This window comes from Pistacia vera, unplaced genomic scaffold (genome assembly GCF_008641045.1).
Source record: "Pistacia vera cultivar Batoury unplaced genomic scaffold, PisVer_v2 Contig451, whole genome shotgun sequence".
Classification (NCBI taxonomy): Eukaryota; Viridiplantae; Streptophyta; class Magnoliopsida; order Sapindales; family Anacardiaceae; genus Pistacia; species Pistacia vera.
The window spans coordinates 1-12578 of NW_022196281.1; the positions used below are offsets into that span (position 1 = coordinate 1).

General features: G+C 33.4%; 1 long non-coding RNA gene across 1 annotated transcript; it reads right to left on the minus strand.

Annotated features, from left to right (window-relative positions):
• Window positions 1-357: 357 nt before the first annotated feature.
• Window positions 358-1863, minus strand: LOC116144676. Its single transcript, XR_004130295.1, has 3 exons — window positions 1523-1863; window positions 797-1044; window positions 358-639 (listed from the first exon to the last, which is right to left on the minus strand). It is a non-coding gene; the product is annotated as an uncharacterized LOC116144676 (long non-coding RNA).
• Between the last annotated feature and the right edge of the window lie 10715 nt (window positions 1864-12578).

A 12578-nucleotide genomic window follows, 5' to 3' on the forward strand; every position in this document is an offset into this window, starting at 1 on the left:
GTTAAGGAATAGTTACTTGGTGCTGGCATGCACCTGGAGCTAATTTATGAAGAAGATACCATCTTTCCCTATGCCATACACTATAAAATTTTGGACAAGCTTTTTAGCATATGAAAGAGAGGAAAGAGAATATATATATCAACTGAAAAATGATTTATTGAAGAATCAATATAATTAGAATAGTTTTTGAAAAACTGAAATGTTAGACCTTTTTATGTAGCATAATTTAAAGGCTTTAAGTGTGCAAGAGATAAATGAGTATGTAGTCCAATTCCTCAACAAGTGTCATGTAAAAGACAAACTCTTAACAATTTCTTCAAGTGATAAATACTTGAACATTTTCTTTTATGCCTAGAAATTCCCCAACCTTTCTTAAATTTTCATGAATTTTAAACTGGGGATTACAAGAAACTTATTGGATGTATCCAAGTAAGTTCTTTCGGGAGTGTTTTACGCCTAACCTCTTGGTTGATTCCAAAAGTCTATACCGCTTAACCCAACCCTTGAAGTCAAACAAAAGGGTAGAACACTGGACAATCAAGAAAACTTACATCATTTAAGACTAACAAAAAGCCATACTTCTTGCGAAGCTTCACAAGTTCAACCATTGGTGCAAAGTCTCCATCCATACTAAACAAGCTGCAGAAAGAAGCGAATTAAGCACATCGTCAATAAATATGCCAGAAGTTAAAACATCAGGATTTTCAGCGGTAAAAACATTAAAAAATAAATAAATAAATAACACAACATATAAACATAGTAAGACCAGCAATCTGTCAAACATATGGTATATTACCAAAACACCTAGCAAATATTTCCAAAAGACTCGTTGAAGTCACTCAGAGGACTGTGAACCACAGAGCAGTAAGGTTTCGTAGACAAGATGCAAAATATCCAAGGTATAATACACTCATAAATGGTGTCAGCCATGCATCTGAAGTTTACAATCTTATTAGGAGATTTAACAGAAGTAGCTTCTTGAACTGCCTTGAGCATGTGGTGGCCTTACCATTAGATACTCATCTCTGGAGACAATCTCATCTCCTGAAAATCCAAAAAGAAACGGTTAAGTATCAAATAAAGTCTCCACTCATATTGTTAATAGCCCTGTCCAAGTAAAATCCAAGGAGCGACTCTAGTGCATAAATCGTTCACCAATAACTATATGACAATGTTTGGTAAGCCAAACTGTCCTGTAGCATTTGCAATACTATAATGAATATTATATTGGGTATATTTTAATCATAAAGTATTTTTTGATTAATTTTAATAAATTTTACAACCTAAACCTATTGTACAGAATTATGTATACATTAAGTATACACGGTATTAATTAATACAATATGTATTAATTTATTCCCTATGAATATGATACGGGGCCATTGTACAATCCTACAAAACGTTAACTAAAATCTTGGCAATATTATCCCTAAAAAACCAATGGATAAAGTCAAGCAAAACCAAGTATAATGAATATCATTAAAACCAATCAACATAAGACAAAGAAAGGGAGCAAAAGTACCAGAACAAGGAATGCCATGGAGCCATCTGTGAAAGGTGGAGTCAGAGATTGATATTTCAACGGCAGATCGATCCCAGGGTTGCATTTCATCGAACACCTCGTAATCATCGTCACGTTCTTCGACGGGTGGAGATTGTTCTTTCTGTCGTTCATTGGAGGAGACGTAAATGGGCCTTAGGGAGCGAAGCACTTTTTAAATTTGAAGCTTTGAGAGTGCTGCTTCGACCCAGTGGTCCCACTCCCACAAGTTCGTCTCCATTTTGCAAAATACGATGAATGGAGAACGAATGGGACGGAACAGAGACAGAGTTTAAGAATTAGAGATGAGTTTAGTTGGAGCTGGCTGCTATTTACTCGACTGTCAAAGACGAAGTGGGTAATTGCAAGTTGGGCCGAGTCCGGGTCCAGGTCAGGGTCGGCGCAAGTTAATGTGGAGTCAAATATTCTCGCTTTGTCATGTTTGACTTGGTTTCTAGAGGTTCATATTTTGGTTCAATAATGCTTTATTGATTTTAGGAAAATAATACAGTCATTGACAGTAGTGCATCGAATTTGTGCACCGAATAACGTAGTAAAATATTGACTATTGATTATTTTTAACTTAATATTAATCAACAGTTAAGATTTTATCACATCATTCGGTGTACAAATTTGATGCACTACCATCGTTAGCTGTAACATTACTCTTGATTTTAAATTAGTAATAAGATGGGATTATCCATCAATATGATGTATTGTCACATCCGTTTATAAGAAATAAATTGTATCAGATCATTAAATAGTTTTTAATTATTTAAACTTTTTTATTAGTTAAATAAAAAATTACCCAAATTTAATAAACATTTTAGGTAAGACGTCTTATGTTATTATTATTATTTTTTAAAATTTTATCTATGTCTTTATCACCAAATAACACAAAATCCTTATCCTCAATATACAAGTGAAAAAAAAAAAAAAAAACTGAATTAAAATTAAAATGTAGTAATTATTGTGCTTTTTGTTTTTGGTTTTAAATGATATAATATTAAAAAAACATAAAATGTCGAAAATGTATTTTGTGTATAACGAAAACAAGAACAGTTGTGTTAATTCAAATGGAATTGAAAATTCGAATATAATGAACAAACTCGAGCAAGATTAAATAAATTGAAGGGGCTCGAGTCTTGCAATACCCTTGCTAAAAGTGTCGCATTATTTAATATTAATAAAAAGTATGAGAGACATACTTGATCATTTTTAGGGGTTTTTGGGTACAGTGCCAATACAATTCCTATATAAAATCGTACAAGCCCTTTATCATTTCTTAATATCATTTATTTATTTATTATTTTTGGTGACAAGCCAGTTTACGCACATATTAACTAATTTTATGATCCATTGAACACCCCACTTTTGTGACCGGATTATCTGGGTCAGTTTACGCGTGCTTCAACTAATCATCGGTAACTAATCCCCGAGGTCTATTGAACACCTTACTTTTGTGACCAAGTTGTTTGGGTCAACTTACGAGCACATCGACTAATCTTCAAGATTCATTGAAAAATGAACACCTTACAAGATTAATGGGCTAAAGAAGTCACAAATGTGGTAAGTGACTACTTGATGGAACTCGAACACAAAACCTCTAGGTAGCCTAAAGTCTTATCATCCAGCCACAACCAAGTGATTAACATTTATACTTCATTTGAAGAAGGTGAAATTGTGTTGGAGTTTATTCAACTGTACTCAGTTTATTAATATTTCCTGAGAAGTTAAGGTTGTGTTTGTTTCATTATTCTAAATATTATCTTATCCAATCCTATTCAAATACATATTTGATTCAATATTTTCAAAATCCAATTTTATTATATTCAACTCAAAATATTTAGATTTTTTTAACCCCTTATGTTTGTTAATTTAACTAAATACCCCCAATAATAAAAGTTTATAAATAGACAAAAACACTCCCATTCACCCACATATTCCCAACAGTCAGCCATCATCGCTAGAGGGTGGCCAAAAGGCACCAGAATGGCACATGGCCGGCCAGATCTGGTAGGTCATGCGCCATTTCGGCGACTTCCAACCACCATTCGACAGTGGTGGCCAGTTACCAACATTTAATGGATGGGTGTGGGTGTTTTTGTTAATTTTCAATGTTTTATTGTAGGGGATGTTTAGGTAAATTAACAAATATATGAGATTAAAAAAATAATATAAATGTTTTCAAAAAATGTTTTCTAAAAATTTACCAAACATATTTTCAAATTCAAATTCTATTCTTATAATAACAGCTCATCTTAAATTTTTCAAAAATACCACTCTAAATAGTAAATACTCAACCAAACACAGCCAACATTTCAAATATTTATTTATTTATTTAAACAATCATGAGTTATTATAAATGTTATGTCAACCTAATTAATAGTAAATACTCAACCAAACACAGCCAACATTCCAAATATTTATTTATTTATTTAAACAATCATGAGTTATTATAAATGTTATGTCAACCTAGTTAACACTTTATTATAAATATTCATCACAATCGAAGTTGATGGCTTTCATGTGTTTGAATATATAGGATCTTGCAGCAATCTATAAAATCTTGCGTAACAAGGTCTAGATAATAACAGCAAACATAAAAGCAAACTCATTAATGGTAACACAATTCTCATTCTTCATCTTGGACTTTGCTATATCTCTTGATACTATTACGAAGCTTCACACATTGCCTGTGGTTGTGGTTTTGAATGCTGCCTGTTAATGCAACTTTGCCCTTCGTTAACATCCGGAGACAATACATGTATATTAGCAGCCACAGGTTGTTAATTTTATATAACAAGGTTTTATTCTTTTTGTAATCAATTAAATTGTACTTTAATGGATCTTCTACTTCTTCTTCCTTTTGCTTGATCAAGTCACATGGCTGTATTGTTGCTACATCCTCCCTGGCTATCGTCTGAATTCATTTCTGCCATTGTCAATCTCAAAATGCATATGCTTTCCACAAAAAAACCATACACTACTATTCCATAAATGATCAATTAATTGCCAATTGCCTTAATTTATATATTCTGCAGGATATCTCTTTAATAATCTTAATTCTTGTATGATGTACGTGGTTCTCTGTTACTAATATCAATGTCAAATTGGTACGGAGTTAGTAGCAACCATATGCAATCTAACAAGCATGATATACATGAGTGTGTTTGTTTTATTATTTTGAGTAGTATTTTTGAAATATTATTGGTAGGTAGAGTTAGGTGATTATTACGAGGTAGAATTTACAAATTAACAAAAAAAACATCTTAGGTTTGCTAATTTAACTAAAAACCCCAATGTATAAATTTTGTAAAATGATAAAAACACCCCCACCACATACAGTTGTCAGATTCCGGTCACCACTATCGAAATCTGGCCAAAATCTGGCGTTACGGCTCATGACCGACTGAATCTGGCCGATTGTGCGGTAAGATGACTTTTTCTAGCTAGATCCACCGTAGATCTAGCTGAAAAATGTTAGATCTACGGTCAGATCTGGCCGTGTTTGGTCGTCAACGATAGTGTTCTAAACTTTTTTTTTTTTTTTTTTTTTTGTATCTAGTTAAATTAATAAATTTAAGAGGTTTAAAATAGTTAAATAAAATATAATACTATTTTCAAAATAGAAAAATAAGGGTGTATTTTGGAAATAGTGTTAATAGAATAGGAAAAGATAATTAAACAAACCGATTATTTCGAAATAAACATTACTCAGTATAGCCTCAAGCTTCTGCAGTTATACATTGTACTAAATGCCACCTACAGCAGCCATGTCTGTGAATTTTTGGAGGTCAAAACCTTTAATGGTATTTGACATCGCAACTCCTGAACATTTCATTGTATACAGGCTAGTCCATCTAGCTGAATTTTTGACTTTTTGTCGAACCTAAAGTATACAACACTGGTTTTGTCTCTTCTGAGAACAAGAACAGTTGGCTAGTTTATTAAAATTTGATGTTTGTTTGACATGGTGATAGAGATAAGAGATAGTCAACACTTCATTAAAATTGGCTGTCGGAGTATTCAACAACCGTGTAAACTCTTTCCGAAACTCAATATAAAATAGAGTAAGCTACGTATCTTGTTAACTATTTTAATATCCTTTGTATAATGTATAGTGTAGATATTATATATATAATATATGTATTATATATAATTTTAACAAAGATAATAAAACAAAGGTAATAAAACAGTTAGTAAATTCATGAGTAAGCATAATATTATTATATAAAATAACTTAACAATTCAAAGATGTTACTCTAATTAATCCCAATGTAATTAATTTATTAAGCATGTGTTTATGTTGTTTTGCATAACTAATTCTTGTTTCTTTTTCTGCTTTTGTTTTCACACTCCAGTAATTCCAAATTTATAGATTATGTTACTCTAATAATAATAAACTATAGAGTGATACAGATTTACCTCAACTGTTTGAACCCAAAAGAGTTATCAAAACAATACCGCCAAAGACAGATTAAGATGAGGCACGTTATAGACGTCGCCCTCTTAAGACGATTTGGTGACTCTGCTATTGAAATTTTGGTGCAGTAGACTCCCTGGCACGCATCTTATGAGTACAACAACCCAAACTATCTTTGTACTCTTTTTACGTTTGCACAACGCAAGAAGATAGAATTTCACACTTTCTTGTTAATATCCGATAATCAATAATAAACACAAAGAGAACTTTTTGTTTTACCAAAACTTGTTCCTTTAAAAAGAGAAATTTTTGTCTTATTTAACTATCTAAAAAATAAAATAAAAATCAAATATATCCCATAAAAATCTACTACTGGATAAGAGAATAAAAGTTAACCTTGGTTTTTTCAAGTCCAAAAATACGCTCACGTAGTCTTCATGATTTAAGGAGTAAGACGTGGTCAAAATAGGTTTTCTAATAAAATCTTTTTTATTAAAAAATAAGCCAACAATCCCCCACTTATTATTTAATAAAAATAAAAAATAAAAAATAAAAAAAACATTATAGATTAACCGGGTATAAACAGAAATGTTATGAATAACAATGGTGCCAATGGCTTGAACCATTGCTTAGTCAATAAGAACTTATTGCACTAGTGCCAAGGTGATCAAGTCTTGAACCAAGACAACTTGAGGGCACAACAACTACTTAGAAGTTAGAACACATAAAATTTCAGGTATCATAGGAGTTCTTTAAGCTAGCACATTTACGGCCATGTGCTTTATCCAATTCATTCACGTCTTAGAAAATTAGCCCGATTCTCAAGGAGAGCGGCCTCACTTTCATCATTCATATAGGTTGTTGTCTATCAAGGATGCTCCTGTAATCCAACATCCTACTCTAATGGGCTATAGACACTATCAAGAGATTATACTCAACCTTTCACTACCATCACAGGATCCTATGCACCACACCATAGGGATGGACAAATAATAAAGTCACATGTGCATAGTATTACAAATTACTCTATGATTCATTTATCCCTTTGAACCTAATTCTTAGGATCTCCAGTCGCAGGCTAGTTATCCTCATAGGTAATTGTTATACCCGGGAAAGCAAAGGGCTGACGTGGGAAGAGTCACGTTACGGGTGACCTGCTCCCGTCAGGGCAACATGCACACGTCAGACCTGCAAAGTAATGTGGAGCTCACACGCGTCCATTCCTCTGCAGCAAGTCGTGCGAAATCAGCTTGGAAAAAGGAAAATGGGACGTAAAGCCGGATTACATCCTGACAATCACACCAACCCATGGATTTAATGATGATTACACGCCTCAATTTGTTATAAAATGAAGAAGACCCCTCCATTAAGGGGATTCGGCCATTCTTTACAAAAAATAACTCTCTCTCTTGTAAAAGAAAACACTTGCTTTTCATAACTTTTTGTACGTCAGTCCGCTTCGCGACCTGACCCACACTAAAATCAATACAACTCAGTGGACGTAGGACTTGCTACCTTAGCATCCGAACCACTTTAAAAGTTTTCCGTGCATTTATTTCATTTCATATATTTATTATCACGTGCAATAATTCGTCAAAGAACAAAACCCACGTGACAATTGGTTGGTGCCGAAAACCAGCATCAACAGTAATTTAATCTTTAACAGGCTTAAGTCCCATCCCCCTTAATGTATTCCAAACCTTATGTCTAGATAGAGCTTTGGTTAATGGATCAGCCAAATTTTTATTCAATCTTTACATAATCTACATTTATGGTACCATTCGTTAGGTAAGATTTCACAGTATTGTGTTTTCTCCTAATGGATCTCGATTTTCCATTCTAATATTTATTTTGTGTTCTTCCTATACAAGCAGTGCTATCACAACGAATTAAAAAAGATGGAATTGGTTTTACCCACATAGCCATCTCAGATAAGAGATCTCTAAGCCAACTGGCTTCTTCACTAGCAAAAGCTAAAGAGTTTAATTCTGCTTCCATAGTCGATTGTGAAATAATATGCTGCTTCTTGGATTTCCAAGTTACAATCCCACCACCCATGGTAAAGATATAACCAGTGGTTGACATGGTGTTCCAGTCAGCATCACAATACCATTCAAGTACAGCGGGATACCTCTTATAATTCAAACGATAATTCGTAGTCTTTTTCAAATATTTCATCACTCGATTAACAACATTCCAATGACTCAAATTAGGCTTAGAAGTAAATCTACCAAGCATACCCACATCGTAAGCAATGTCAGGTCTAGTACAATCTGCAATATATCTAAGACTACCAACAATGTTGGCATATCCATTTTGATCAACAATTTCATATTCATGCTCAGTAAGAAAAAGTTGAACGTTAGGGTCAAAAGGAGTGCTTACTTTATTACAATCAAAATAGTTATACACAATCCATTGAAGATCATGAGTTTGGGTCACGACTGATTACCGTCTACCATCTGAAACTTAAAATACCTTGATACAATGTATTTTTTACTACCAGCATCTTCTAAATCGTATTTCTTTTGCAGAGCTACCTAAATAGATTTAGTAGAAGTAAAAGTTCGACTATAATAATCATATAAATCATCAGTCAAACAATTGAGAATATAATTTTTGCACAAGTAATCATCAACTTCCCATTTTATCATTTTACCATCATCAACAGAGCTTGTAGACGCAGGAGTCACGGTGGCAGTTTCAATGTCTGATGCACTAGCAACAATTGGTGTAAGCTTTGTTTTTGGTTTCTCCCCTTCCAACACATAAGCAACTTTCATCAATGTTAAATAAAAGAACATTTTTAATTTCCAACGTTTGAAGTTTACTCCAGAAAACTTAAAAAGGTTTATTTTGGTCATTGGATGTGGTCATGTTTGTAGAAGAATTCTCCATAGCCATCTTGAAATCGTCTTAAATCGTTAGTTTAATAATAATAAACTGTAGAGTGATACAGATTTCCCTCAATCGCTTGAACCCAAAAAAGTTACCAAAACAGTACCACCAAAGACAGATTAGGATAAGGCACATTACAGACGTCACTCTCTTAAGACGATTTTGTGCCTCTGCGGTTGAAATTTCGGTGCATAGACTCCTCGGCATGCGTCTTATGGATACAATAGTCCAAACTATCTTTGTACTCTTTCTACGTCTACACAATGCAAGAAGATAGATTTTAAACTATCTTGTTAATACCCGAAAATCAATAATAAACATGGAGAGAACTTTTTGTTTTACTTAAACTTGTTCCTTTAAGAAGAGAAGTTATTCTCTTATTCAACTCTCTAAAAAATAAAATAAAAATCAAATATATCCCATAAAAATCTACTACTGGATAAAAGAATAAAAGTTAATGTTGGTTTTTTAAGTCTAAAAATAAGCTCATGTAGTCTTCATGATTTGTAAAAATCTACTACTGGATAAAAGAATAAAAGTTAACGTTGGTTTTTTAAGTCTAAAAATAAGCTCATGTAGTCTTCATGATTTGAGGAGTAAGACGTGGTCAAACCAGTTTTTCTAATAAAATCTTCTTATTAAAAAATAAACCAACAGATTATAATTTAAGAAATTTGAGGTAACCAACTACCTATAAAAGCCACCACATCCCAACTGAACAAACTACCTCATCATTTTCATATCTTGATAAATTAATTAATTGCTGATCATAGACTACTGTAGAGCTTCTTGTACTTGATATTTCTCAGCCTTTAAGCCTCTCCAACCTGTTCACCCTCTCTGCAGCCTGCAAAGAATAGGCTTTCTTCTATATCACCAACCATGGAGTCTCCAAAGATCTTTACAGGAAACTTCATTCCTTCTCAAATCATCTCTTCTATTGAGTTATACAAGGAATGAATCTGTATAATATCTGTATAATAGGAATGAATCAATAGAGGAGGAATGAATCTGTATAATATCTATATAATAGGTAGGGATGGGCATAATACCCGTCCCCATAGGGACTTGTCCTGCCTCGCCCCGAACGGGGTGGAGTTTCCCCAAATTATTCCAGATTTGGGTCGGGCTTGGGGCGACAATCGGTCCCCAAATTCGGGGATGGGATTGGTCTTACCCCGGCCCGTCCCTGCCCCGTACAATATATATATAATTTTAAACATTTAATCCTATATTAATTTTAATAGTTGAAAATCAATCAATGAAACCATAAATTATATAAGAACAAATTATAATTGTGTGAGTATTTTACGAAATCATATACAAATAGGTAATAAATAAAACTAGATTAAATATAATAAATCATTATAAATATTTGTAATACATAATATATATGTATAATGTATCATTTAATATACATAATGTATATGTCATTTATGTATAATGTATCATTTGATATTTTGATTGATTATAATAAATCAATAAATCATTATAAATTTTTATTTGTCTCTCATTGAATCATTATTTTAATTCCATTACCTAATTGCCCTTGTTATATTATGCTAGTTATTTATTTAGAATTTGTTATAATATATATGTATAATGTATCATATGTAATTCATTATGTATAATATTATGTATTATTTAGAATATTAATGAGACATTGTAATATATATGGTATAATTTGTTTAGAATTTATTATAATATATTATATATTATACATTATACATTATACATAATATATTATTATCCGTAATCATAATATCATTTATTCATACGTAATACTTGCTACTTAATACAATAATACATAATATTATACCATTAATATATAATATATTTACATATGTGTATAATGTATCATAATTATAATTTTGATATTTTGATTCATTATAATTTTTTTAATCATTAAAAATTTTAAAAAAAATTATAATGTAAAACCCCAAACGGGGATTTTGGGGGTTCCCGAATTCCCCATTTGGGGATTGGGCCTAATTTGGGGATTCCCCGAATTCCCTGTTCGGGATACATGCCGGGATCAAGGAATCCCCTTGGGCTTTTGGGCTAGGGCCAGGACTGGAGAGAGGGGTCCCTGGCCCTACCCCGACCTGTGCCCATCCCTAATGATAGGAATGAATTAATAGAAGAGGAAAGAATCTGTAGGATAGGAAATTAGATTATTATAGGTTATTATGTTTACAATTATAGAGTAGTGTAAACAAGTATATATAGATGTACTTTTTCATCAATAATACATGAAATACACAAGTATTTTCCTCCTTTTTCTTGGTTTCACATGGTATCAGAGCTGGGAAATCAGAAATTTTAAACCGTGTATTTCCCGTTGTCTGGCGATCCAAAAATCTGACCACACTAGCCTGATCGTCTCTTTCTCGCCAACAAAACCTCAGAAAGATCAACACTATTCGCCACCTCATGTGCCCCATGCATCAATCATCTTTCTAGTAGAATTTTTTTCTTTTTTGATCTCCTTCTTCGGCGAGCGTGACTTCTCACTATTGGCACTAGCATACTCAATCTACTCTGGCGAGCAAAACCCCTAAGGTTCCATCTCTGTTTGACATAGCCCGACATCATCACCATCACTGTTTCATCATGCTACTGTTCTATTACTATTCTGATCTGTTTCTTTTATCTCACAATAGAATCCGACGGATCTAGCTCTAAATCAAGTTCTTTCTCCTTTTATCTCTCCTCTCCTTCCAATCACAACTAATAAATTAATAGGGAGTGCTAATTATGCCTCATGGGCTGCCTCTGTTGAAATATGGTGTATGGGACAAGGTATGGAGGATCATTTGACCATTAAGGCCGCATATGTAAAATCAGATAGTTCTAATTGGGTTAAAACTGATGCTTTGGTTATGTAGTCTCTTATGGCAAACTACTGACCCTCAACTTCATCCTATATATAAAACCTACAGAACCTATGTTAAGGTTTGGAGTCAGGCGAAATTACTTTATACTAATAATATTCAATGACTATATTATGTTGTGTCAAACCTTGTTAATTTGAAACAACAGGAGTTGAGCATGTTAGAATTCCTTGGTAAGATGGCCTCTCTTAAGGTAGAATTTAACTTATTGCTACCTACGGGTAAGTCTGCAGCAGAAGATTTGGCACAACAAGTAAGTTTTATATGGTTTTAACTCTTACTGTTGTTAGTCTTGATCTTGCTCCTATACGAGATCGGATTTTGGCTAGTGTCACTATGCCCTCTCTTGATGAAGTGTTCGCTCGATTAGTTAGTGTCTCTTTGCCTAGTGTTGTGACAGGATCTCCCTTTGTTGACTCTTCAGTTTTGGCTTCTTAGTCTCAGAATACTTAGAAAAGGGATCAGGGAGACCATAGTGCTAGGCAAGGTTGACCCAAGTGTAGTTACTGTAATCGATGGGGGCATACCAGAGAGAAATGCTACAAGTTGAATGACCACCCTTTTCAGGCCACTAATGTTGTTCAGACTTATCACCCTAATCTTCATTCATAATCATCTGAAGGACACATTCAGCCTCACTGGTGCTAATTATGAAGAATATCTCAAGTATCAAGCCAATAAGCAATCTTCCTCATCTATTGCCTTCATAGCTCACTTGGGTAATTCAGTTGCATGCCTCACTCAGTCTTCCCCTGTAAGGCCTTGGGTACTTGATTCTGGTGCTTCTGATCATATTTTTGGTAACCCTCGTTTACTTTCT